Source organism: Vulpes lagopus, chromosome 20, assembly GCF_018345385.1.
Source record: "Vulpes lagopus strain Blue_001 chromosome 20, ASM1834538v1, whole genome shotgun sequence".
NCBI lineage: Eukaryota > Metazoa > Chordata > Mammalia > Carnivora > Canidae > Vulpes > Vulpes lagopus.
The window spans coordinates 1,187,125-1,208,865 of NC_054843.1; the positions used below are offsets into that span (position 1 = coordinate 1,187,125).

At 63.3% G+C, this 21,741-nt stretch overlaps 1 protein-coding gene across 4 annotated transcripts in view; it reads right to left on the reverse strand.

Annotated features, from left to right (window-relative positions):
- ADARB1 (adenosine deaminase RNA specific B1) overlaps nucleotides 1–20,335 on the reverse strand; it is a 144,162-nt gene extending 123,827 nt beyond the window's left edge. For 3 of the 4 annotated variants that reach the window (XM_041734922.1, XM_041734919.1, XM_041734923.1), the window contains exon 1: nucleotides 20,134–20,335. The gene's annotated coding sequence lies outside the window, so the exon portion shown is untranslated. Of the gene's footprint in view, nucleotides 1–19,860; nucleotides 19,923–20,133 lie in introns of those variants that run through there. The other variant, XM_041734921.1, reaches the window with a different exon arrangement.
- Between the last annotated feature and the right edge of the window lie 1,406 nt (nucleotides 20,336–21,741).

The window sequence follows — 21,741 nt, forward strand, 5'->3', positions numbered from 1 at the left end:
CCTGGGGGAGCCTGGACCCGGGGGAGCCTGGACGCTGGGGGAGCCTGGACCCAGGGGAGTGCGGATGCTGGGGAGCCTGGACCTAGGGGAGCCTGGACCCTGGGGGAGCCTGGATGCTGGGGAGCCTGGACCTAGGGGAGCCTGGACCCTGGGGGAGCCTGGACCCTGGGGGAGCCTGGACCTGGGGGAGCCTGGACCTGGGGGAGCCTGGACCCTGGGGAAGCCTGGACCCCGGGGGAGCCTGGACCCTGGAGGAGCCTGGACCTTGGGGAGCCCAGACCCTGGGGGAGCCTGGATCCGGAGGAGCCTGGACTCTGGAGGAGCCTGGACCCTGGGGTAGCCTGGATGCTGGGGCAGGCAGGGGCTGGGGAATCCGGCTGCTCAGGCAGTCCTGTCAGATGCTGCTGCAGGCCTAAGCGAGACAGGGACAGGATAGTGGCCGCTGACCTTGACAAACACAGGTCCCCAGGGACTCATAAGAGCCATTTCAGAGGAACAGAGAGGCGAAAGCCCAACCAGAACAGTCAAGAAGGTCATGAGGGTGGGGACAGGCATCCAAGCGGGGAGGCCCCAGCATGAACTCTACCGGCCTGCCATCCTGCCGCGGCGAGGCCCCAGCTGTCTGTTCTCGGGTCACCTTCGTGCACAGGACTGCTTGGTACGTACAGGTCTGCACGAGCACACATTACCATGTGCCGTGTGCTCCCACCACCTCCTGCCCGCTCCCTGCGAGGGGGGATGGGGTGATGGTGGGAAGGGGTGAGAAGAGCCGTGTGCATGGAGAGCCCACCAGGATGGGGTCCTGAGGGTCCCGGTGTGCACGCGGGCACGGGGGACAGAGAGCCCACAGGTGTGGGGTGAAGACACAGCAGGCACAGGCACGTGTCCCCCAGGGGCCATGCCAGCAACCAAACATCAGAAAGACACTTTTCACCAAACCCACAATTCGGAAACATCCTAGGGAATTAATAAAAACTCCCTGAAATCTTACTTAACGGATTTCCCAACGTAAGGGCAGCTTCAGACCACAAACCAGCTCACGGCACTTGGGAAGCTCTGCCCACAGCAAAAGTCAGAACAAGCGCCTGATAGCAACTGGTATCACGGGTCCTCAACGAGGCTCAAAATCCACGTCGGACCCTGGGCTTTAAATCCGGCCTCTCGGGTTGTAAAGGGCGTTTCTGAAGAATTAGCTATGTTGTATTTCTCAAAAGAGCGTCAATTTTTTTTTTTAATTTATTTATGATAGTCACACAGAGAGACAGAGAGAGGCAGAGCCACAGGCAGAGGGAGAAGCAGGCTCCACGCACCGGGAGCCCAAAGTGGGATTCGATCCCGGGTCTCCAGGATCGCGCCCTGGGCCAAAGGCAGGCGCCAAACCGCGGCGCCACCCAGGGATCCCGAGAGCGTCAACTTTTAAACACGACATCCCCAGAAACTCGTCCGATGAAAGAGCACGTTGTACATTAAAATCAAGATCCCCATCTCACCGTTCTGTGAATCACGCACAGCCACACAGCCGACGCCGTGAGTCAGGAGTGGTGATGACTAACGATCACCAGCAAAAACGGAGCCCACGGATACAGCGAGCTGCCTAACCTGATTTTGTCAAACGTGTTCTCAGCACCCACCGTGCCACGGCTGTGCGGGGACGGGAGCCGGGAACCCCAGGTGCCCGTGAGGGCAGACTCAGGGCAGGTGGGAGGCACGTGCCCAGGGTTACAGCCAGGAGGCCACGGAATAATGAAGTTCTGGCCTCAGGTTCTGGACCCTCGGGGAGCCTGAACCTGGGGGAGCCTGGACCTCGGGGAGCCTGGACAAGCTAACAATCCCGAAGGCCGGGGCGGCTTGAGCTCAGGGCAGGTCTTGATCTCAGGATGGGGAGTTCAAGCCCCGCGTCGGGCTCCACACTGACCGTGGATCCTATTAAATAAACAGAAAGATAGGGCAGCCCCGGTGGCTCAGCGGTTTAGCGCCGCCTCCAGCCCAGGGCATAACCCCAGGGTCCCAGGATCGAGTCCCACGTCGGGGTCCTGGCATGGAGCCTGCTTCTCCCTCTGCCTGCGTCTCTGCCTCTCTCTCTCTCTCTCTGCATGTCTATGAATAAATAAATAAAATCTTAAAAAAAAAAACAAACAAAGATAAAAACCCTTGGCCAGCAGCGTGCACCCACAGGGCCTCGTCACTGGGGCCGCAGCAGACCCGACCCATCCTGTTGCACCCCCCAGAGGTTGCTGCCCCTGCCTCCTCGGGCCCTGCGTACCAGGGTGTCTTCCCGAGAGAAAACACGGCGAAGGAGGCTGCGGCCAGGCCAGGGGACACCCCTGTGGACACACAGCGACGGGTCACGAGCACCCTGACCCTCCTCGCCCAGGACAAGGACGAGATGCAGAGCCACAGAATAAAACGTGGCAGGGAACCGGGTCAGAGGACAGCAGGGCTGTGGCCCTACGGGCTGCGCACCCACAGAGCGCCCGTTCTCCGCCCCCATGGCCGGGGATCTCCGAGGCCCTTCTGAAGACCCGCCATGGGGAGCACGGGCAGGTCGGCGCAGCTGGCGCACCCAGCGACACTCTCCTCCCTGCGACCTGGGGCCCCCAGCCACGCTCCCACCAGGCTCCTCCGCGGCCTGAACCGTGTGAAGGTGGCTGTGTGGCGCCCACAGCGTGGCCGGAGCCGCGCAGCTTCCTTCCTCCGGAGACCCTGCTTATCTCAGAGCCTGGGCTTCCTGGTTTTCATTGTTTACTGTGTAAATATTAGGGGGGGCGGGGGGGGCAAGGATGATATGAGCCTCATCCAATGATTTCAATAGCCCAGTAACAGATCACCCTGTTGGCTCTAGAAAACAAGACACAGATTTCCTCGGCTTCGGGAAAACGAAACACGATGCCAGTTTTGACATCTCCAGGGCCTGAGACCCACCTTCAAGAAAGACCAGTTAAAAAACACAGGAATGGGTGACGACGAATTATTACTCGTATTTCATAGGATTGGGAGACTCTATAGTTTTTTAGACGACTATTCAAGTAAAGTTGGATTTAAGCGATTCAGAGCTTCACTGATTTCCCCTCCTCACCTGCGATCGGTCGTTTGGTCCAATCCCTAACGTGATGATTACCTGAATACTTACAGCAAAGTGATCTGCTTTCCCATGACACTAGTAGCACCCGTCCGGCTTAGGAATTTAAGTACAGAAAAATGAGACGTACTCCTTTTTTTTAAAACCCAACATGTGCACAACTATGGAAAAATTACTTCTGATGCGGGCTCCTGAATTCGGATTCCAAGAATTATAGGTTATCGATGAGGGTTCAACCGTCATATTAAGACTCAGTCCCCAGGGATCCCTGGGTGGCGCAGCGGTTTAGCGCCTGCCTTTGGCCCAGGGCGCGATCCTGGAGACCCGGGATCGAATCCCACGTCGGGCTCCCGGTGCATGGAGCCTGCTTCTCCCTCTGCCTGTGTCTCTGCCTCTCTCTCTCTCTCTCTCTGTGACTGTCATAAATAAATAAATAAATAAAAATTAAAGAAAAAAAGACTCAGTCCCCACAATTATCATCTTCAGAGGTCAGATTCCAAGGCACAACTATACAGGGAGAAAAAGATAATATTTACTCCCACGAAAATGGTTTTCTTTGAGGCCCATCCTTCGGATCCCTCCCTGCAGCAGGTTGCAACATGACCAAAATAGCACTGGGTGGGGGTGCAGGGAGGGGGCAGCCCAGTGGGTCATTTCCAAGAGGCCAAAGTCGGCTGATCAACAAAGGAAGGGCCTCAGGGGTTTCCTCCATCCTCGACAGACACCCCAGCTGGTGGGGAAGGGGGTGTCATGCAAGACCAGGGCAAGGAAACGGAACACATTTTTGGCTTGGGATCTCAGCCGGGCCAGGCTACACCTTCTACACCCCTGGGCCCGGCAGGTGGAAGGTGATTCTCTGCACACAGGATGCTCAGGGGGCCAGGAGCCAAGACCCATCCAGACTGTGCTTTTCACCCTGTTTCCTAACATCCTCCCCAAGGAACGAGGAAAGTTGATCTCTACGGGCTTTTGAATTGTCTGAATTAGTAAAATAGACCTGTTTTCTCTTATTAAAACAGGCGAATGGATTTCTGAGGTCCACTGGCCTGCATCCAGCCATGCAGCTCAACTCCCTGGGGGTCCCTAGATCTTCTTCCCCCAGGCAAACCCACCAGTCTTCGTGGACCGAGGCTCACTGGAGAACGGGCACCTGCGCCCTGACCTCCTCACCCCACCGGATCACAGAGCGCGTAGCAAGTGCACAACAGCAGCGTACGGTGCTCGGGAGCCAGGCTCCCACCCCACGGAGCCGCCACGCTGCCTGGGACACAGCCCCACAAACACCCCGGTGCCTTTGGGAGCCAGACAGACAGCGCGCTGGCAGGGAATAAGCCTGCCGGCACCCAGAGAGCTGCAGCAGCAGGTGATGAGCTCACCCACGGCTCCTCCCCAGATGACAGTCCACGCAGCACAGAGTGTCACTTCGCTAACTCTTCCAAGCACCCAGCCGTCACAGCCCCTTAAAAAATAGACCTTTCCTAACGTGAAGCCACCGGATCCCATTCCTTTGCCTTTTCATGAGGATTTAGTAAAAGCAGAAATAATTATATAAGCAGCAAACACTACACCCCAACTAACGCTGCAGCAGGGAATTTTGAAATTAAGCTGTGGACGAAATCAGATTAATTGAAGGCTGATTTACGTAACGCCAGAGGCCGAGACAAGCAGAGGTCTGAGTAAGGGGCAAACTGGCAAGGACAGTCAAACTAGGAAACCACGCTGCTGCAAGATGCACCAGAACGCGCCCCACGACGACGACGACGACACTGGGTTACGCTGTTCACTGCTACGCCTCTGGCATCCCACGTGCCTGACGCAGGAGCTCACGAAATACTCGTCAAACGATCGCACGGTGACTGAAAAGAGGCTCCCCGTATCCCAGGGAAGATGAAGAGCTCCGTGAGGACAAGACGCTGGCCAGCCCTCGGGTCACGGGACATTTACCGCCGCGGAACCTGCGCCGTCTGGTAAAGGCTGCTACGACGGCAACGATGAGGCGTCAGATGCTCGGGGCCCACGGAAGTCACTGCGAGCGAGCCGTCCACTTACTACCTGTAAACGAGGACGCCGAGGTGGCCCTGGGGGGGAAGCACAGAGCTGTAAACACACGGAAGACAAGAAGATGTGAAAATTGGTAAACTGGGTCTCCACGCCAGGAAAAGGATGGGACGGTGAGCAAGGTCAGAGCGGCGGCTGCCCCAGGGAGGCAGGAGCGCGGACCTGGACGGCGCGAGGAGCCTCCCGGTGGGCGTCGGGGACCGTCGGCTTTCCGTGGCAGCCGGTGCCAGCGCCTGCCGGCTCCGGGGAGAGGACTTTCCGGAATCCTGTGAACCAGCGGACAGCGCACTGGAAGCTTGAAACAAGCCACGGTGGGACTGTTTATGCCTTAGAGATTGGCAAATGCTACCCTCCAGGGCTTACTGCACCCCCCCCTCAAAAAGGCCAGCGGCCGAAAAATAGGGGCAGCCCGGGTGGCGCAGCGGCTTAGCGCCGCCTTTGGCCCAGGGCGCGATCCTGGAGACCCGGGATCGAATCCCACGTCGGGCTCCCCGCATGGAGCCTGCTTCTCCCTCTGCCTGTGTCTCTGCCTCTCTCTCTCTCTGTGACTATCATAAATAAATAAAAATTAAAAAAAAAAAAAAAAAACAAAGACAAAAACGCTGCGGGGCTGAGAGGACGGGGAGGAGCTCACTTTGAAAAAGGGAAAAGTATTAAGATAAACAGCAAATTTAATTTTCACTATGTTGAAAGAACGACAATGTGCCGATCGGGAAATCTGTTCGTGAAACTGACCGTGTTCAGAGACTGGGGAGGGAAACCACACAACCAGCCCAGCGGCGCGGAAAGAAAGCAAACGAAATTCTAGTCCGTTCGCGAGCGAGTTTATTTTAAGACCAGCTCAGCAGAGGGGGAGGAGGGCAAGCTGCTCACCGGGTAAAGGGAGCGTCCGAAGCCGCGTGGGCCAGTCCACGGCAGGCGGGAGGCAGAGAGGCGCTGGCGGGGAGGCCAGAGCGCGAGGGGCCGGAGCGCCAGCCAGCGGACGAGGGGAGGACGGAGACGAGGAGGAGGCACTACCTGCAGTCGGGTCCTCTCCCCAGAGAGCAGGGACGCGGTGGGTGCGGCGGGCTCTCGGGCGCACCCGGGTGCTGCCCCCCCCCCCCCGGCACCCGCGGACGCGCCGCCGTCAACGCGCAACTGGTAGCCGAGCGGGGAAGCGTCGGGGCTCGCTTCGAACTCCACAAAAGCAGAGTCCTCCCGGGTTAATAAGCCACGCGTGGAAAACAGGCTACAGAACCGCCAGAAGACACGAAAGAGCAACGGGTCCTGCGGCAGGAGGATATTCCCAGACAGGACTCAGCCCCAGGTCATAGAAGGCAAGTCCGATAGTTTAATGCATAAACGCCTGAAATCTCTCTTTGGAAGAAAAATAATAAAACCAAAGGACCAAGGCAATGTAGGAAAACAGCCGTAGCCATGTGAGGGGCCCCAAAAGGACGCGGTATCCCCGGCGGCTGGCCCGGGCTGGTCACTGCGGCTGACGGTCCCCGATGCCCCCACCCACGGCTCCAGATGGCTCCACACGGGTCCATGGCACCACGATGCCCAGTGAGAAGGCACCGGGGATCCCTCAGGGCACACGACTGAACCTCGCTGGCAGCTGGGACGGCCGGCAGGGCCTGGCCTCACCCGAGCTCCGCGGCGTGGCGACACCTCCCACCGTGGGCGTTGTGCCCCCACGTCCCGTCTGCAATGACGGGCTGCACCCCACGTCCCTCCCCAGCCTCCCCTGGCGTTTGCATCCTACGCAACTGCCGAGAAGTTACAAAATGATACAACTGGGGCACAACACGACCGGCTCGGGCGCCAACACAATCCGCGTCCACCCGTTTCCCCACCAAGAGCCCGCGCGCCAGGACCCCATCCACAGGCCGCGCTGCCTCTGCCACCGGGTCCCCTCGGGAAGCTCATCCTCGGGCACCCGGGGGGCTGGAGGGGCAGGCCGGGTGTCGTCCGGGCTCTGTCTCCCAGGCCCTCGCGACGGCATGTCTGTGACGGGGACCCCGCAGACGGGACGTGCCCACGTGCCATCGGGGTTGCAGAGGCGACCGGCCTCGTCCCAGAGCACAGGCCACTCAGGTCGCCCGGGGAAGGCGGTGTCCGCTGGCCTCCTCCGCTCTAATGTTACTGCTCGGCCCCTGTTAATGAATAAGTAAGTCCGGGGAGAGAAAACTGGAGACGAGGCCAAGATCCCGTTTCCCCAGCGCCCGCCCACTCGGCTCGGCCCCCACGCCCCCGGCCTCCTGCCCCAGCGACACATGCGCCTTGAAACCGGACCCTGGTAGCGGCCGCAGCGCTGGACGTTCGCGAAAACCACTGAAGCGTCACCCACAGAGGGCACGGGTCACGGCGGCCGCTGCTCGCACCAAACCTCCCACGCGCGGCTCCCTAGAGCCCGGCCCGCAGCTGGGTGGCACACGCCCGCCCGCACACGCTTCTGCCCACAGGCAGTGGGACGCACAGCCCAGCCCTGCCCTCCCCCGGCTGCTCCACTCATGGGGGCTCCGTCCACGGGGACGTCCCGCCCCAACACCCACGTTCACTGAAAGGAAGGGGCCTCCCTTCCCCGGCACCCGGGGGGGCACACAGGGCTGGGCCGCACCTGCCGTTCCTGTGGAAATATCAGGCCCCTCACAGCCCCAGCAGAGGAAAAGACTAGAGAACAGGGAGCTCGTGGTAAAATGATGCGCGGCGCCACTCGTGCACGCGCACGGGGGTGAAAGCCCTCGCTGTGCGACGGAGAGGATCCCGGAGAGTTGGAGCGGGAGGAGGGAGCCGGGACCCTGACCCCCGCCCGGGCGATGCTGCCGCACGTCCTCGGCAGGACATGGGCCGGGGGTCCTGCCACAGAGCTCTCCGTCTCTCCACTTCCGGAGAGTGGCCCAAACGGGGCGGGAGGGACCTTCCCCTCGGGTCTCCGGGACGGTCACATCTAGGCTGGCCTCTGCGACCCCACGCGGTCGCCGCTCCCGAGGCCTGCGGGTGATCCCCGTGAATTCCACGTCTTCCCCGATGAGGACTTCTCGGCCTCAGCCCCCCAACCAGCTTCTCCCTGAAGGCTGCGAGCGCCACCGCCTCCCGGGAACCGTTCGCGTAAAACGTCCTCGTGTGAGGCTCCTCATACGCTCAGGTTAAGTCCTGAGTGAAAATAAAGTCTTGACCTATTAACGACAACAGGGAGAACCGCGTCGCGCAGCCCGGCCGAGGACGCGGTGTTGCAACAGAAGCAGCGGCCCGACGGGCGCGGACCGACGCAAGGGCCGTCCTTCTGTTTGACCGTTATTTGGAGTAGATTCCTGTTCTGAAAAAGAAGGAAATTCAGGACAATCCAGACGGACAGGCACGCGTTTCACATGACCGAGCTCGCTCATCGCCAGGACGGAGTAGATGCAACCCCGTGGCTGGGCACGCGGCCCCCTTGACGGCGCCGGGCGGAAACCTCGGGAGGCCTCCACGCGCTCCCGCGACGAGTGCTCCGCGCAGCAGGCCGACAGCGCCCTCTCCCCGTGGGGACCCCCCTTCCCGAGGCAGCAGCCCCGCGGGGGTAGCACGGTGAGAGGTAAGAGGCAGGCTGCACCCACGGACACGGGGCCCTGCCTCCAAGGACAGGAACCCGTGAAAGCAGGTGCCCCGAAGAGCCCACTCCCCGAAGGGAAGACAAGGAGGCAAAGGAGACCCCGGCGGTGGGTTAGGAGGGGCGTGTGGTCCCCCGCGGGGAACCTCGTATGGCCACGGACTCTCAGCCTCACACAGATGATGAGAAGCCACCTTGCGTCCTTGAGTGCATTCCTCTTCCCAAGAAAACTGCCTCGCCCGCTGCTTGGCACTCGAGGAGTCAGGAGACTGGCGCACGCTGGGCGAAAGCAGAAGCGGCGGGATCTGCGAGCGCTGAGCGCACACGCGGCGGTGAGGCGGCCCGAGGCTCCACCACGTTGGGGGGGGGGGGCTGACTAAACACTACCCGCGACGGAGCCGGCGGTGCTCGGCTGCGATAAGGTCACACCTACACACCTGGAACACGAGCCTTGCTCCACTGAATTCCAGGCCAGCAGCACGGGCTGGTCCCCCAAGACTAAGAGGATGCAGAAAGGGACGGTCTGGAGTCCCCGGGGACTCCAGAGGGTGACCCGCCCCCAGCCCCGACTGCCTCCTGGCCCAGCGCCCCCCTTCTGCACCGCCTCTCCGTCAGGTGCCAGGAGTGAGCCCCCGCTGGGCCTCGGCAGCTGCGAAGGGACCGGGCATCGCCGAGGGAGGGCTGCACGCAGGCTTGGGGTAAACGGGGGGCAACGGTCTCAGCACGACCCGTGAGACGCCTGGAGCTGCGGACGCCCGTCTTCTGGAAATCAGCCACCCTGCAGCGGGGGCGGAAGGGAAGGGCGCCCCGGGCTCAGAGGCAGGGCTGGGGCGCGGTACCCAGCTTCCTCCCCCCCCCCCAACGAGCACCTGCCGGCCCTTGGACCGGCTTCCTTGCATTCCACTCGGCTGCTTTTCCGAAAGCTCCCAGAACTGCTAGCGTCCTCGCGTCTGTCCCCGTGGAGTGGGAACCGTGACGTCCCCGACTGCCGCCGCCGAAGAGAAGGCTTCCGGGCCGCGCGTGGCCCCACGGGGTTCAAGTGGCCGCGGGAGGACGCAGCCGCCCTCCTCGGCTTGAGGACTCCCCGCTTTCCACAGGCTCGTTCGCTACATTGTACGTCAGGGAGTGGAACGACTTCTGAGTGTTTTGTAAATGTTTCTACTCCACGAAGGAAAGCACCAGGATCTGGAGATAACCCAGACGCACGGGCATAAATAGACGACTGATTCACCAAGTGCACAGGAGGGGCGGGGGGCTGCGGGGACGCGGGCGAACGCAGCGCCGCTGACGACCTGCGCACACGGTGACAACACGTCAGTCACTCGTCCCGGGGGCGCGGGCAGCTGCTGCCACCTGCCACCGCTGTCCTGAGCCCTCGGGAAGGGGGCTTCCGCCGGGAGGGCAGCCTGATGGAAGACAGGCTGGGGGAAAGCAGGACACAGGTGAGGGTGCAGCCGGGGGAGCCCCAGAGATGGCTGGGGGCGAGGCCCAGGGCTGGGGGGACGGGACAGGTCAGGATGGGGCGGCAGGCCCCTGGAGGCCTCAGAGGTGGGGCAAGGTGCAGGGCAAGGTGCAGGGCTCAGGCAGGGCAGCAAGGGGTCCGTCTCCGCCCATCAGGCTCTGATGGGGCTGCTGGCCGGGACCAGGCACCAGGGGACCCAGGGGAGGAGGCTGCCCAGGGAGGCAGGCCGGAGTCCCCGAGCCGTCAGACGGTGAGGATGGCGCCACAGAGGGGAGACCTCCTCGGCTCCGCGAGCACCAGGCCAGACTAACCTCACCCCAGGCCCCACACGCAGGAAGCGCAAACACTAGCAAAGTTACCCGCCCCCCCCCCCCAGAGCATCCCGAACCTCTGGCATCGGCTCCCCATCCGAAAACCAGGGGGGATGCGCTTGTGAGGAGTAACTGACCCAAGGACAAGGGCTCCCAGCTCCTGCCAGTCCTGCCGCCGAAGCCGGCTGCAGGGGGAGGTGGGGAGACTCTCTCGCGGGCTCCCCCCACGGGGCGCAGACCCGACGCGGGGCTCAAACCCACAACCCTGACATTGTCACGTGGGCTGACGTCAAGGGTCGGACACGAGGCCGACCGAGCCACCCGATGCCCCTGCTGCTTGGACACCCGTCTGTGTCTCACTAACCACACGCGTTCCAGATCACACACACGCACGTATATTCACATTCTGCACGTCCCACACCCAGGGACAGGCGACGGCAGGTTCGAAGGGAACCTGATGCAAAATGATGCCCGTAACTCAAGGATCTTCACCTCGGGTCCTGGCCACGGAGCATCACCACGACTCCGAGTTCCAAGGGTGCTTCCTCTCGCCCCTGCCTCCTCACCCCTAGACTCCACCCTGCTCACCCCATCGCCGCCGCCTCAAGCTCTGCCCAGGGTCCAGGGGAGGACGCACAGCCGGCCCCTACGTGTGTCTCACGCTCACCTCCGCTGTGACCTCCCATCAACGACTGGACAAAGGCTGCTGCCCACCCCCAGCTGCTCCAGCACGCAGGGCTCCTGGGCAGGAAGAGCCGGTCTCCTCTGGGCATCACCGTGGCGCCCCTGTCGACAGAGGCCTGCCCAGCAGGACCCCAGGAGGAGCCGCCCTGACGCCACCTCCTCAGCCCCGTCTCCTGAGCCCACAGACAAAGGAGCTTCGAGGCAGAGGTCTGCCCTGCTGCCTGGCTTAGCCTCCCCGCTGGAATGTTGGCCCGAGGAGGCGAGGCCTTCTCCTGCAGAGTGCGTCCTTCCACGATGACTCACCCAGAGAACCTGTCACTGCGGGAAGGGGCGCCCAGAGGAGTCGAAACCAGTTCTCCCCGGGCACGGGCGACGGGCACACGCAGGCCGGCGAAGGCTTCTTCACGCTCCATCCCGCTGGGTCAACTCCCGAGGTTGGGATTTCAAAACTCTGAGCCTAAAAAAATAAAAACCCAAAGGGCCGCCAACGACACAAAGCAGCACATGCAAGGAAGCGATCCGGCCACTGGAACAGGTAACTCTAACAGTGGCGCTTCGGCATCGCAGGGGGGCCAGGAGGTGGGCGGGCGTCCCGGACGCAGGCAACTCAAGCGCAAAGCAGGGGGCACAGGCGCTAGGCCTCAAAAACACGACCAAAGTCGGTGAATAAAGACGCCGACTCTAGTTAAGCTAGTGACGCTTTCCATGAGTCAATTGTTCTGATAAAGCAAAGTGCCACCTCCACCTGCGTCTTTCTATAGGGATGCCCCAAGGCGCGTCTGGCACCATGAGCTAATGCGAAACTGGATCCTACATCCTACAGCATGATCCCCAAGTTTCTTGGACTGAGCACAACACTATACCGTCCTTTCAAAAGGGCAGCACGGGTCTACGAGTATTTGTGGTCCAGGTTCCCACGTGCAGAGGTCCTACTCGCCCCCCCCTTCCCCTCCTCCAGGACTCGCCTCCTGCAATTACCCTTTCCCCGACATACTGTGAAGTCCTCCTCCACCGGAGCGCTCCCGTCAGCCCGGAAACACACTATCACCATTTCCTTTTAAAAAGTAAAATTACTGGGCGGCCCGGGGGGCTCAGCAGTTTAGCGCCGCCTTCAGCCCAGGGCGTGACCCTGGAGACCCGGGATCGAGTCCCGCGTCGGGCTCCCTGCAGGGAGCCTGCTTCTCCCTCTGCCTGGGTCTCTGCCTCTCTCTCTCTCTCTGTCATGAATAAATAAAAATAAAATCTTGAAAAAAAAAAAAAAGTAAAATTACCTGACTCCCTGGAACCCATGACCCGTCCAGCTCCGGGCCACACTCTGCCCCCTTCTAACAAAACTCCTCCAGAGAATCCGGATCCCAGGCGCCTAGACGCTCCCGGGCTCCTCCTCACAGTGGGTGTGGGCAGGCCCCCTCCTCCCGTGGACCCCTTGCCGGGAGCCCCGGGCTCCACCCTCACCCATCTGCTCGTCTCCGTCTCCATCTATACTGACTGCGCAGCCCACGGCTTCAGACGCCAGCAACAGGCAAATGACTCCCGAATTTACATATTTGGCCCCAACCTCTCCGTGAGCCCAACCTTGAATTTCCACTTGTATCCAAACATCTCCACTTGGATGACTAATCATAAAAATAACAGGCAAAGTAAAGCCTCCCTGGTACTGGTAGAGGTACTATTTCAGGCACTTTACATTAGCTCGGTTTATTGACCCAACAACCGTAGGATAAAGGTTGCCACTACTCTTCCTAATTTATGGATCAGAAAACCGAAGCAGAGGAGATTAAACAGCTTGCTCTAGATCACACATCTGAGATGCCGCGGCACACAGATCCGCGGGAGCTCAGGGCCCAGTCCGTGGGCGTGAGCGTGGAGGTGGCGCCCTCCCCACGGCCAGTCCCCAGCGCCGGCTCCCCCCACCCGCAGGTCACGGCCGGCGCCCAAGTGCTCATGCGGACAACCTCAGGGTTGTCCCGGGATGCTCCAACCCCGACGGGCCCACCCACGGGACACGCCACACGTCGCCGGTCCTGAGATGTGCAGGCTCCCGCGTCCGGACCCTGGCGCCAGGACGCCCGCATGCCGGAGTCTCCCGGTGCCGTCAGCCGGGCAGCAGGGGACGGTGGTGGCTCGGCTCGGGCACGCGGGAGATGGGGCGACACAGCCCATCCACAGGTCAGTCAACAGAGGGCCGGACAGCTCTCCTGAACCCGCACCGGGGAGACCCGGAGGCATCCAAACTCACAGATCGGGTGTCGGCTGCCTACCAGGCACCCCAGCCCGCAGTGTGCGAGGCCTCTGGGACGCGGGCGGCAGGACCACGCGGAGGGGCGGCCCAGGGACGTCTGCCCGTCAAAGGCTGGCTGGGAAGAATGAGACTCTAAACGGAAAGAAGTCTTAGAATTACTGCATCTTATCTCACTTCTGTTTCCCCCCCCCCCTTTTTTTTTGAAGGCACAGTAGCATGATTTTAAAAGTCTGTGCTTCGGGCAGCCCGGGGGGCTCGGTGGTTGAGCACCGTCTTAGGCCCGGGGCGTGACCCTGGAGTCCCGGGATCGAATCCCGCGGCGGGCTCCCTGCATGGCGCCTGCTTCTCCCTCTGCCTGGGTCTCTGCCTCTCTCTGTGTCTCTCATGAATAAATAAATAAAATCTTCAAAAAAAAAAAGTCTGTCTTTGCGTCCAAGCGCACCCTGAAGAAGTGAAGTGAGGTCGGTCCGAGCGGCAGGAAAGCACCACCTCCTGTGTACTCGGCAACACGTTCCCACCAACGGCACGGAGCAGAGATACAGCCGGCGGATCTGATGTCACCCCCCGCGGCCACCGCGCGCCCCCCTGCGCACCCCCTGCCTGCGGCCGCCCCTCACATGTCACTGTGCCCAGGTCGCCCACAGGTATCACGGGAAGAGCATCACGGGGCCCGCCTTCGGGACGATCACGAGATTTAGGCCGACGTACGTGTGGCGCCGAAGTAGGCGGGCGAGTCACAGGTGCCTGCTGAGCGTCAGCGGCCCAAGGGCCAGGCCAGGGTGCTTCTCTCAGAGCCAGATGACGGCATTCCCTCATTCAAAACCCTCTAAAGTCAACTAGGAAGAAGGAAACAAGGAGGGAGGGAGGGCCGCCCCCTGAAGGCTTCCAGTCCTCACGGGGCTGGGCCTCCCTGCCTCCCACTGGCCTCCCCGCAGTTCAAGCACAGGACAAGGAAGCTGCCCCGGACCCCCCTCTGCCCTCCCGGCAGCACCCAGTCCCTCCCACCCTGCGCCCCTCTCAGGCCTCCGCACACCCTTGATTTTATCATTTTATCGATGTTACGGATCCTATCGTATTTGCACTCCTGGCACCTACGACTTCAGCTGGGGCTCACCGTCCCCCTCCTCCCCGCTGCCCTGAATCCCATGAGGCCAGGCACCCACCCTCACTGGGCTCACACCCGGGCCTCCAGCACCTACAACAGGACCTGGCGCATGCTGAACACCTGCTGGTGACCCCGCGGTAGAAACAGAGCTGACCCCAGGGCAAGCAGAATTTCTCCGCACTTCCAGTAAAAACAGCAGGTGCCTCCCGGCCAGCACGGCCTCCCCGCCCCATCCTCCCTTTAATCCACCACGAACACGCCAAGCTGAAAACCAAAGCCGTTCTCTTTGCACACTCCCAGAGCACCTTACACGCTCGGGGCGGAGAAGAGCCCCCCACTAGTCAGATCACGTTCCCACAACGTGGTAACTTGATACCAATGGTCTGGCCACGCGGAGACCTCTCTCGGCCCAGCATTTTCCCGGCCGAACCCCACACGGAACACGAAAAGTCACTCAAGGAATAAGGACGCGCTAACTGCTTCAACGTACAATTTTTATTTTACTTTTAAGTAAGCTCCACACCCAACGTGAGCTCAAACTCACGGCCCTGAGATGGAGAGTCACAGCTCCGCTGACTGAGCGGGCCAGGCGACCCGATGTACAATTTTTTAAATGAAATTCTCGCTGTTTGCCTTTTCTACCATATATTATGGATTCACTTTTATAGGGTTTTTAACACCATCATTTCCATCACACCAAATTATGTTTTTTAACAGACTTTATTGGGGATCCCTGGGTGGCTCAGCAGTTTAACGCCTGCCTTCGGCCCAGGGCGTGATCCTGGAGTCCAGGGTTCGAGTCCTGCGTTGGGCTCCCTGCATGGAGCCTGCTTCTCCCTCTGCCTGTGTCTCTGCCTCTCTCTCTCTCTCTCTCTCTCTGTGTCTATCATAAATAAATAAATAATAAATAAATAAATAAATAAATAAATAAATCTTTAAAGAAAATAAAAAACTTTATTTATTCAAGAGAGAGAGAACGTGAAAGACAGAGACCACAAGGAGGGGTGAGGGTGACAGGGAGAAGCAGACTCCCCGCTGAGCAGGGAGCCTGACATCACAAGATCATGACCGGACCTGAGGGCAGACACTTCACCAACTCAGCTGCCCAGGCACCCGGGCACCCAAGCACCCGTCCCCGTCATACCAAATTATAAATCTTGATAATTTTAATATTCTTAATAATTCGCATTTTAGAAAATTAACACACACAAAAAACAAGTTTTTAAATAAAATTAGAACACTGTAAGCTTCTCAGTTTCACCCTAAGATCAACAATTCCTCTTGAATAAATTTTTTAAAGGCTGGTAAGTATTTCATCTCGCCCAGTAATCTCCGAAGTATACTTTCCGACCGCCTCCCTATTTAAATAACCGCCCCTGTTCACAAGTTCATGAATTTGCACAGAGCATCACAGCCTTCCAGGGAACAGAATGAGGGACTAAGGGATTCTGAACTAAAACGTAGGGTTACTAAGGGATTGTGGAGACTAACAAAACACGGTAGGTCTCGGGCAGACCTACAGTACAAAAAATAGTCACTGCAGCACTGTTCGTCGGAGCAAATATTAAAAGCTACATTAAAACACATTCACAGGGCAGCCCCGGTGGCGCAGCGGGTTGGTGCCGCCTGCAGCCCAGGGTGTGGTCCTGGAGACCCGGGATCGAGTCCCCCATCGGGCTCCCTGCACGGAGCCTGCTTCTCCCTCTGCCTGTGTCTCTGCCTCTCTCTCTAGCTGTGACTCTGTGAATAAATAAATAAAATCTTAAAAACACACACACACACACACACACACATTCAAACCGTGTCTGTACCCTGGCTCCTGCGTGGACACACACGGTAACCGGCCACCGCGGCAGAGGGAGGAGTGGAGTCGGCCCGAAGCCTGAGCTCCGTGCCTGAGCGTCCGCCGTGCGAGCGGACATCTCTACTCCCAGACGTGACAATTCTAACGCTCTACGTTCTAAAGTTTTATAATTCGAGTCCTAGACCCTGTTTCTACAGCGGTCGTGCCGTGAAAGGCATTACTGAGGCTGCCAGCGTGTGGGCCTCTCTGGACTTTACCTTGTATCCCCCGTATCCCCCGGCCCTGCAACAGGGAGGCCCGGCACGCAGCCAGCCGCAGAGGAGTATGTGCCAACCGAGTTAAGTCTGCCTTACCCACCCAGCAAAGCAAAGTTTAAAGAATTTTCTTATCGCAAAAACCTGAAAGCGACCGGAGTGCGAGCCCGTCAAGTCGCAGAGGAGCGCATTTGCCTCCGAAGGGAGACGCCGCACGGATGACGCTGCCGGCGATTCCCGGTCCTCGCCCTCCAGGCCTGGCTGCACCTCCTGATACTGTGTCATCCGTTTCTCAGAGCTGGACCAATTTTCTTTTCACCACCGCCCCCTGCAGAAAGGCCTCCTTTTGCCCCTTCCAGCTATAGCTTCCGATTTTGTGGGGGATGTAGCTGAGTGTATTGGGTCTCGGGCACCCCCGGACATCCAACCGGGCATCACTCACGGCCGATGCCCTCCTGAGTCCCCTGCCCCTACCTCTAGCTCGGGCGGGGTCTCCGCACCCAGCTCAGCAGGTCTCATCAAATATTGATCACGGGCCTGTCGCGGGCGTCCATTCCGGGAGGCTCTGCCCACCGGAGGGGCGGCCAGGGAAGGCCAGCTAGTCCTCCTCTGCCCGCGCAGCAGTGCCAGCCTGCCTTCCCCCTTCGCCTCTGGCAGACCCTGCGCAGGCCGAGGGGGGCCTCTGCCCCCAAGAAAAGATGGCAACCCGAAGACATCCCGGGAGCTGCTTGCTCTCAAGACCACCCACCGGGTTCCAACCGCAGCTCTGGTGGCACCTTTCAAAGGAATGAAATATACAGGTGAGTTTAAGGGGAAACAAAGAGGATTAGACGAATCCTTCTGTTCCCCAAAGCTCACCGATCTATCATCTTCACTAGGGGACAAAATAAAGAAGCAAGTTTGAGATCAAGCCCCTCTTCCCCACACTTGAAGAGTGGAGCGCTAACCACTAGGGTTTGTTATTTAATAAGGAAACAAAATGTCCTTAGCAGAAGTAACGAACAAAACCTGGTGGCTAAAAATATTAACTGTGAACAAACACAAGGGTGCGGGGCCAGGGACCAGGGCAGCTCCTCGGAGGTCAGGCAACTCCGACACTTCTAGTCCACAGCCCGACGGGACGCCCTCCCTCAGACCCATCCAAACCCAGTAAATTTCCTACTGCAGATGTGAACGCGTCAGAAGTCACCTCGGGCCCCCAACCGCCCCAGATTGTTCCCGGTCGCTCCAGGTGCCCGGCACCCGCGGTACCTGCCCCTGGCAGCTGTGCAGAGCATCCCACGCGGTCACCCTGGGGAGGGGACAGCCTCATCCCGGGGGCACAGCCTCACCCCAAGGGCGCGCTCTACCCTCCCCGCAGCACACAGCTCCAAGCGGTCGCGGTGCCCTCCAGAAGGGGACGCGGGGTCCGGGCACAGCCATCGGTCCCTGGGCAGAGAGTATCAGCCTCAGAGCACACACGCTCCTGCGGAGAAGGGGCTGTGTTCCCCCCCCCCCCCCCCCCCGTCCCCTGTCCCCAGGGGCCCAGCTCCACCTGGGTGCAGCGTCCCCTCCCAGGGGCATAGTGTCCTCTTCACCGTGGGGTGCAGCCTCATCCCAGGGCAGGGTCCCCTCCACTGGGGTGCAGCCTTATCCCGGGGCGCAGGCTCCCGTCTCAGGTGCAGCCTACTCTCTCCGGGTTGCAGTCCCCCTTCACCCGAGGTGCAGTCTACCTCCGCCTGCCCCAACACGACACAACCCGGGTGCAGCTTCATTCCGCGGGCGCTGCCTCCCCTTCATCCTAGGGCGCAGCGACCCCCCCCCCAAAAATGGGCGCATGTTCACCCTGGGGCGCTGTGCCCCCGTCAGGAGCAGCTTCATCCCGGGGCGCAGCCCAACCCCTATGGGCACAGCTTAATTCCCCGGCGCAGGACGCAGCTCCATCCCGGGGCACATTCCCCCCAACCCGGCGCAGCTCCATCCCGGGCGCAGTCCCACCCCCACCCGGCGCAGCTCCATCCCGGGGCGCAGTCCCCCCTCAACCCCGTGCAGCTTCACCCCGGGGAGCAGTCCACCCCCCAACCCCGTGCAGCTCCATCCCGGGGCGCAGTCCCCCCTCAACCCCGTGCAGCTTCACCCCGGGGAGCAGTCCACCCCCCAACCCCGTGCAGCTCCATCCCGGGGCGCAGTCCCCCCTCAACACCGTGCAGCTTCACCCCGGGGAGCAGTCCACCCCCAACCCCGTGCAGCTCCATCCCGGGGAGCAGTCCACCCCCCAACCCCGTGCAGCTTCACCCCGGGGGGCAGTCCCCCCCCAACCCCCCCCCCCCCGCCGCGCAGCTCCATCCCGGGCGCAGTCCGCCGCCCCCCCCAACCCCCCCCCCCCCCGCCCTCGGCGCAGCTTCACCCCGGGGAGCAGTCCACCCCCCCACCCGGCGCAGCTCCATCCCGGGGCGCAGTCCGCCCCCCCACCCCACGCAGCTCCATCCCGGGGCGCAGTCCACCCCCCACCCCACGCAGCTCCATCCCCGGGCGCAGCCCCCCGCCACCCGGCGCAGCTCCATCCCGGGGCGCAGTCCACCCCCCCACCCCACGCAGCTCCATCCCGGGGCGCAGTCCACCCCCCCACCCCACGCAGCTCCATCCCGGGGCGCAGTCCACCCCCCCACCCCGGCGCAGCTCCATCCCGGGGCGCAGTCCACCCCCCCACCCCGGCGCAGCTCCATCCCGGGGCGCAGTCCACCCCCCCCCACCCCGGCGCAGCTCCATCCCGGGGCGCAGTCCACCCCCCCCACCCCGGCGCAGCTCCATCCCGGGGCGCAGTCCACCCCCCCCACCCCGGCGCAGCTCCATCCCGGGGCGCAGTCCACCCCCCCACCCCAGGCGCAGCTCCATCCCGGGGCGCAGTCCACCCCCCCCACCCCGGCGCAGCTCCATCCCGGGGCGCAGTCCACCCCCCCCCCCCCGGCGCAGCTCCATCCCGGGGCGCAGTCCACCCCCCCCACCCCGGCGCAGCTCCATCCCGGGGCGCAGTCCACCCCCCCACCCCGGCGCAGCTCCATCCCGGGGCGCAGTCCACCCCCCCACCCCAGGCGCAGCTCCATCCCGGGGCGCAGTCCACCCCCCCCACCCCGGCGCAGCTCCATCCCGGGGCGCAGTCCACCCCCACCCCACGCAGCTCCATCCCGGGGCGCAGTCCACCCCCCCACCCCGGCGCAGCTCCATCCCGGGGCGCAGTCCACCCCCCCCCACTCGGCGCAGCTCCATCCCGGGGCGCAGTCCACCCCGCCACCCCGGCGCAGCTTCACCCCGGGGCGCAGCGTCTCCAAGGGCGCATCTTCACCCGGGGCGCAGCCTCCCGGTCCGCGGCGCAGAGCATCCCGCGCAGACGCGGCGCCCCGGGGAGGAGACGCGGGGCCGTCCCGGGCGCAGCCTCCCCTCCCCGGGCAGCAGCCGCCCGCAGACCCCCGCCCGGCCCGGCCCGGCCTCCCCACCTGCCCGGCGGCGCTTACATAAACGCGGGCCCGCGGCCGTGTCCAGCCCGGGTCCGAGCCCCCGCCCGCCCGCCCGCCCGCGCTCACCTCGCCCCGGGCCGCTCCGCTCCGCTCCGCTCCGCACGCCGCCCGCCTCGGACCGCCAGGCCGCCGGGGCTCCGCTCGGACGCCGGGGCTCAGCGCGCTGCCCGTGGCCTGGCGCGGCCCCGAGCGCGGCCCCGAGCGCGGCCCGACCCCGCCGCCTCCGCCGCCGCCGCTCAGCCTCCGCCTCAGCCTCCGCCCTCCGCCCTCCGCCCGCGGCCCGCGGCGCCGGCTCCGCCCTCCCCGCCGCCCCCGCCGCCGGCCGCGCGCACGCCCAGGGGGAGGGGCGCCGCCACGCAGGCCACGGGCGCGCACGCCGCGAGAGCCTCCTGCGCCCGGGCTGCGGGTCTGCGCGCCCCCGCCCGGCCGGGGTGCGCGGGGAGGGGCGCGCGGGGAGGAGGGCGGGGCGGGGGGGAGGGTGCGCGGGGAGGAGCGCGCGGGGGGGCGGCGCGCGGGGAGGAGGGCGGGGGGCGCGCGGGAGGGGCGCGCGGGGAGGGGCGCGGAGAGGGCGCGCAGGGGGCCGGCGCGGGAGGAGGGCGGCGCGCGGGGAGGAGGGCAGGGGGCGCGCGGGGAGGGGCGCGGAGAGGGCGCGCGGGGAGGGGCGCGGAGAGGGCGCGCGGGGAGGAGGGCGGGGGGCGCGCGGGGAGGGGCGCGGAGAGGGCGCGCGGGGAGGGGCGCGGAGAGGGCGCGCGGGGAGGGGCGCGGAGAGGGCGCGCGGGGAGGAGGGCGGGGGGCGCGCGGGGAGGGGCGCGGAGAGGGCCCGCGGGGAGGAAGGCGGGGGGCGCGCGGAGAGGGGCGCGCGGGGAGGGGCGCGGAGAGGGCGCTCAGGGGGCCGGCGCGTGGGGAGGGGCGCGCGGAGAGGGCGCGCGGGGAGGAGGGCAGGGGGCGCGCGGGGAGGGGCGCGGAGAGGGCGCGCGGGGAGGAGGGCGGGGGGGGGGGGGCGCGCAGAGGGGCGCGGAGAGGGCGCGCAGGGGGCCGGCGCGTGGGGAGGGGCGCGCGGAGAGGGCGCGCGGGGAGGAGGGCGGGGGGGCGCGCGGGGAGGGGCGCGGAGAGGGCGCGCGGGGAGGAGGGCGGGGGGCGCGCGGGGAGGGGCGCGGAGAGGGCGCGCGGGGAGGAGGGCGGGGGGCGCGCGGGGAGGGGCGCGGAGAGGGCCCGCGGGGAGGAGGGCGGGGGGCGCGCGGAGAGGGGCGCGCGGGGAGGGGCGCGGAGAGGGCGCGCAGGGGGCCGGCGCGTGGGGAGGGGCGCGCGGAGAGGGCGCGCGGGGAGGAGGGCGGGGGCGCGCGGGGAGGGGCGCGGTGCCCGGCGCGGCAGGTCGCAGGTCGGAGCAGGCCTGGCCTGTCCAAGCCCAGGTGCTGACCTCAGGGGCTGCTGGGCGGCTCTCAGGGGTCCCCGTCCCGGTAACGGCGCGTTGAAGCTCCTCTATGGGGCGTGCAGTAAACCGACCCCGGTCTGTGCGTTGACCGACTTTTCCAGGACTGTACACGCGTGATGATAAGCACGTGTACAAATGCCACATTCCCGAAGGCCAGCGTGACCGACCCAAGGCTGCGTCGTGTTCGGGACAGAAAATACACTGAAGCTTAGCAAGGAAAAATCCATATTCTTGGAGGCGGG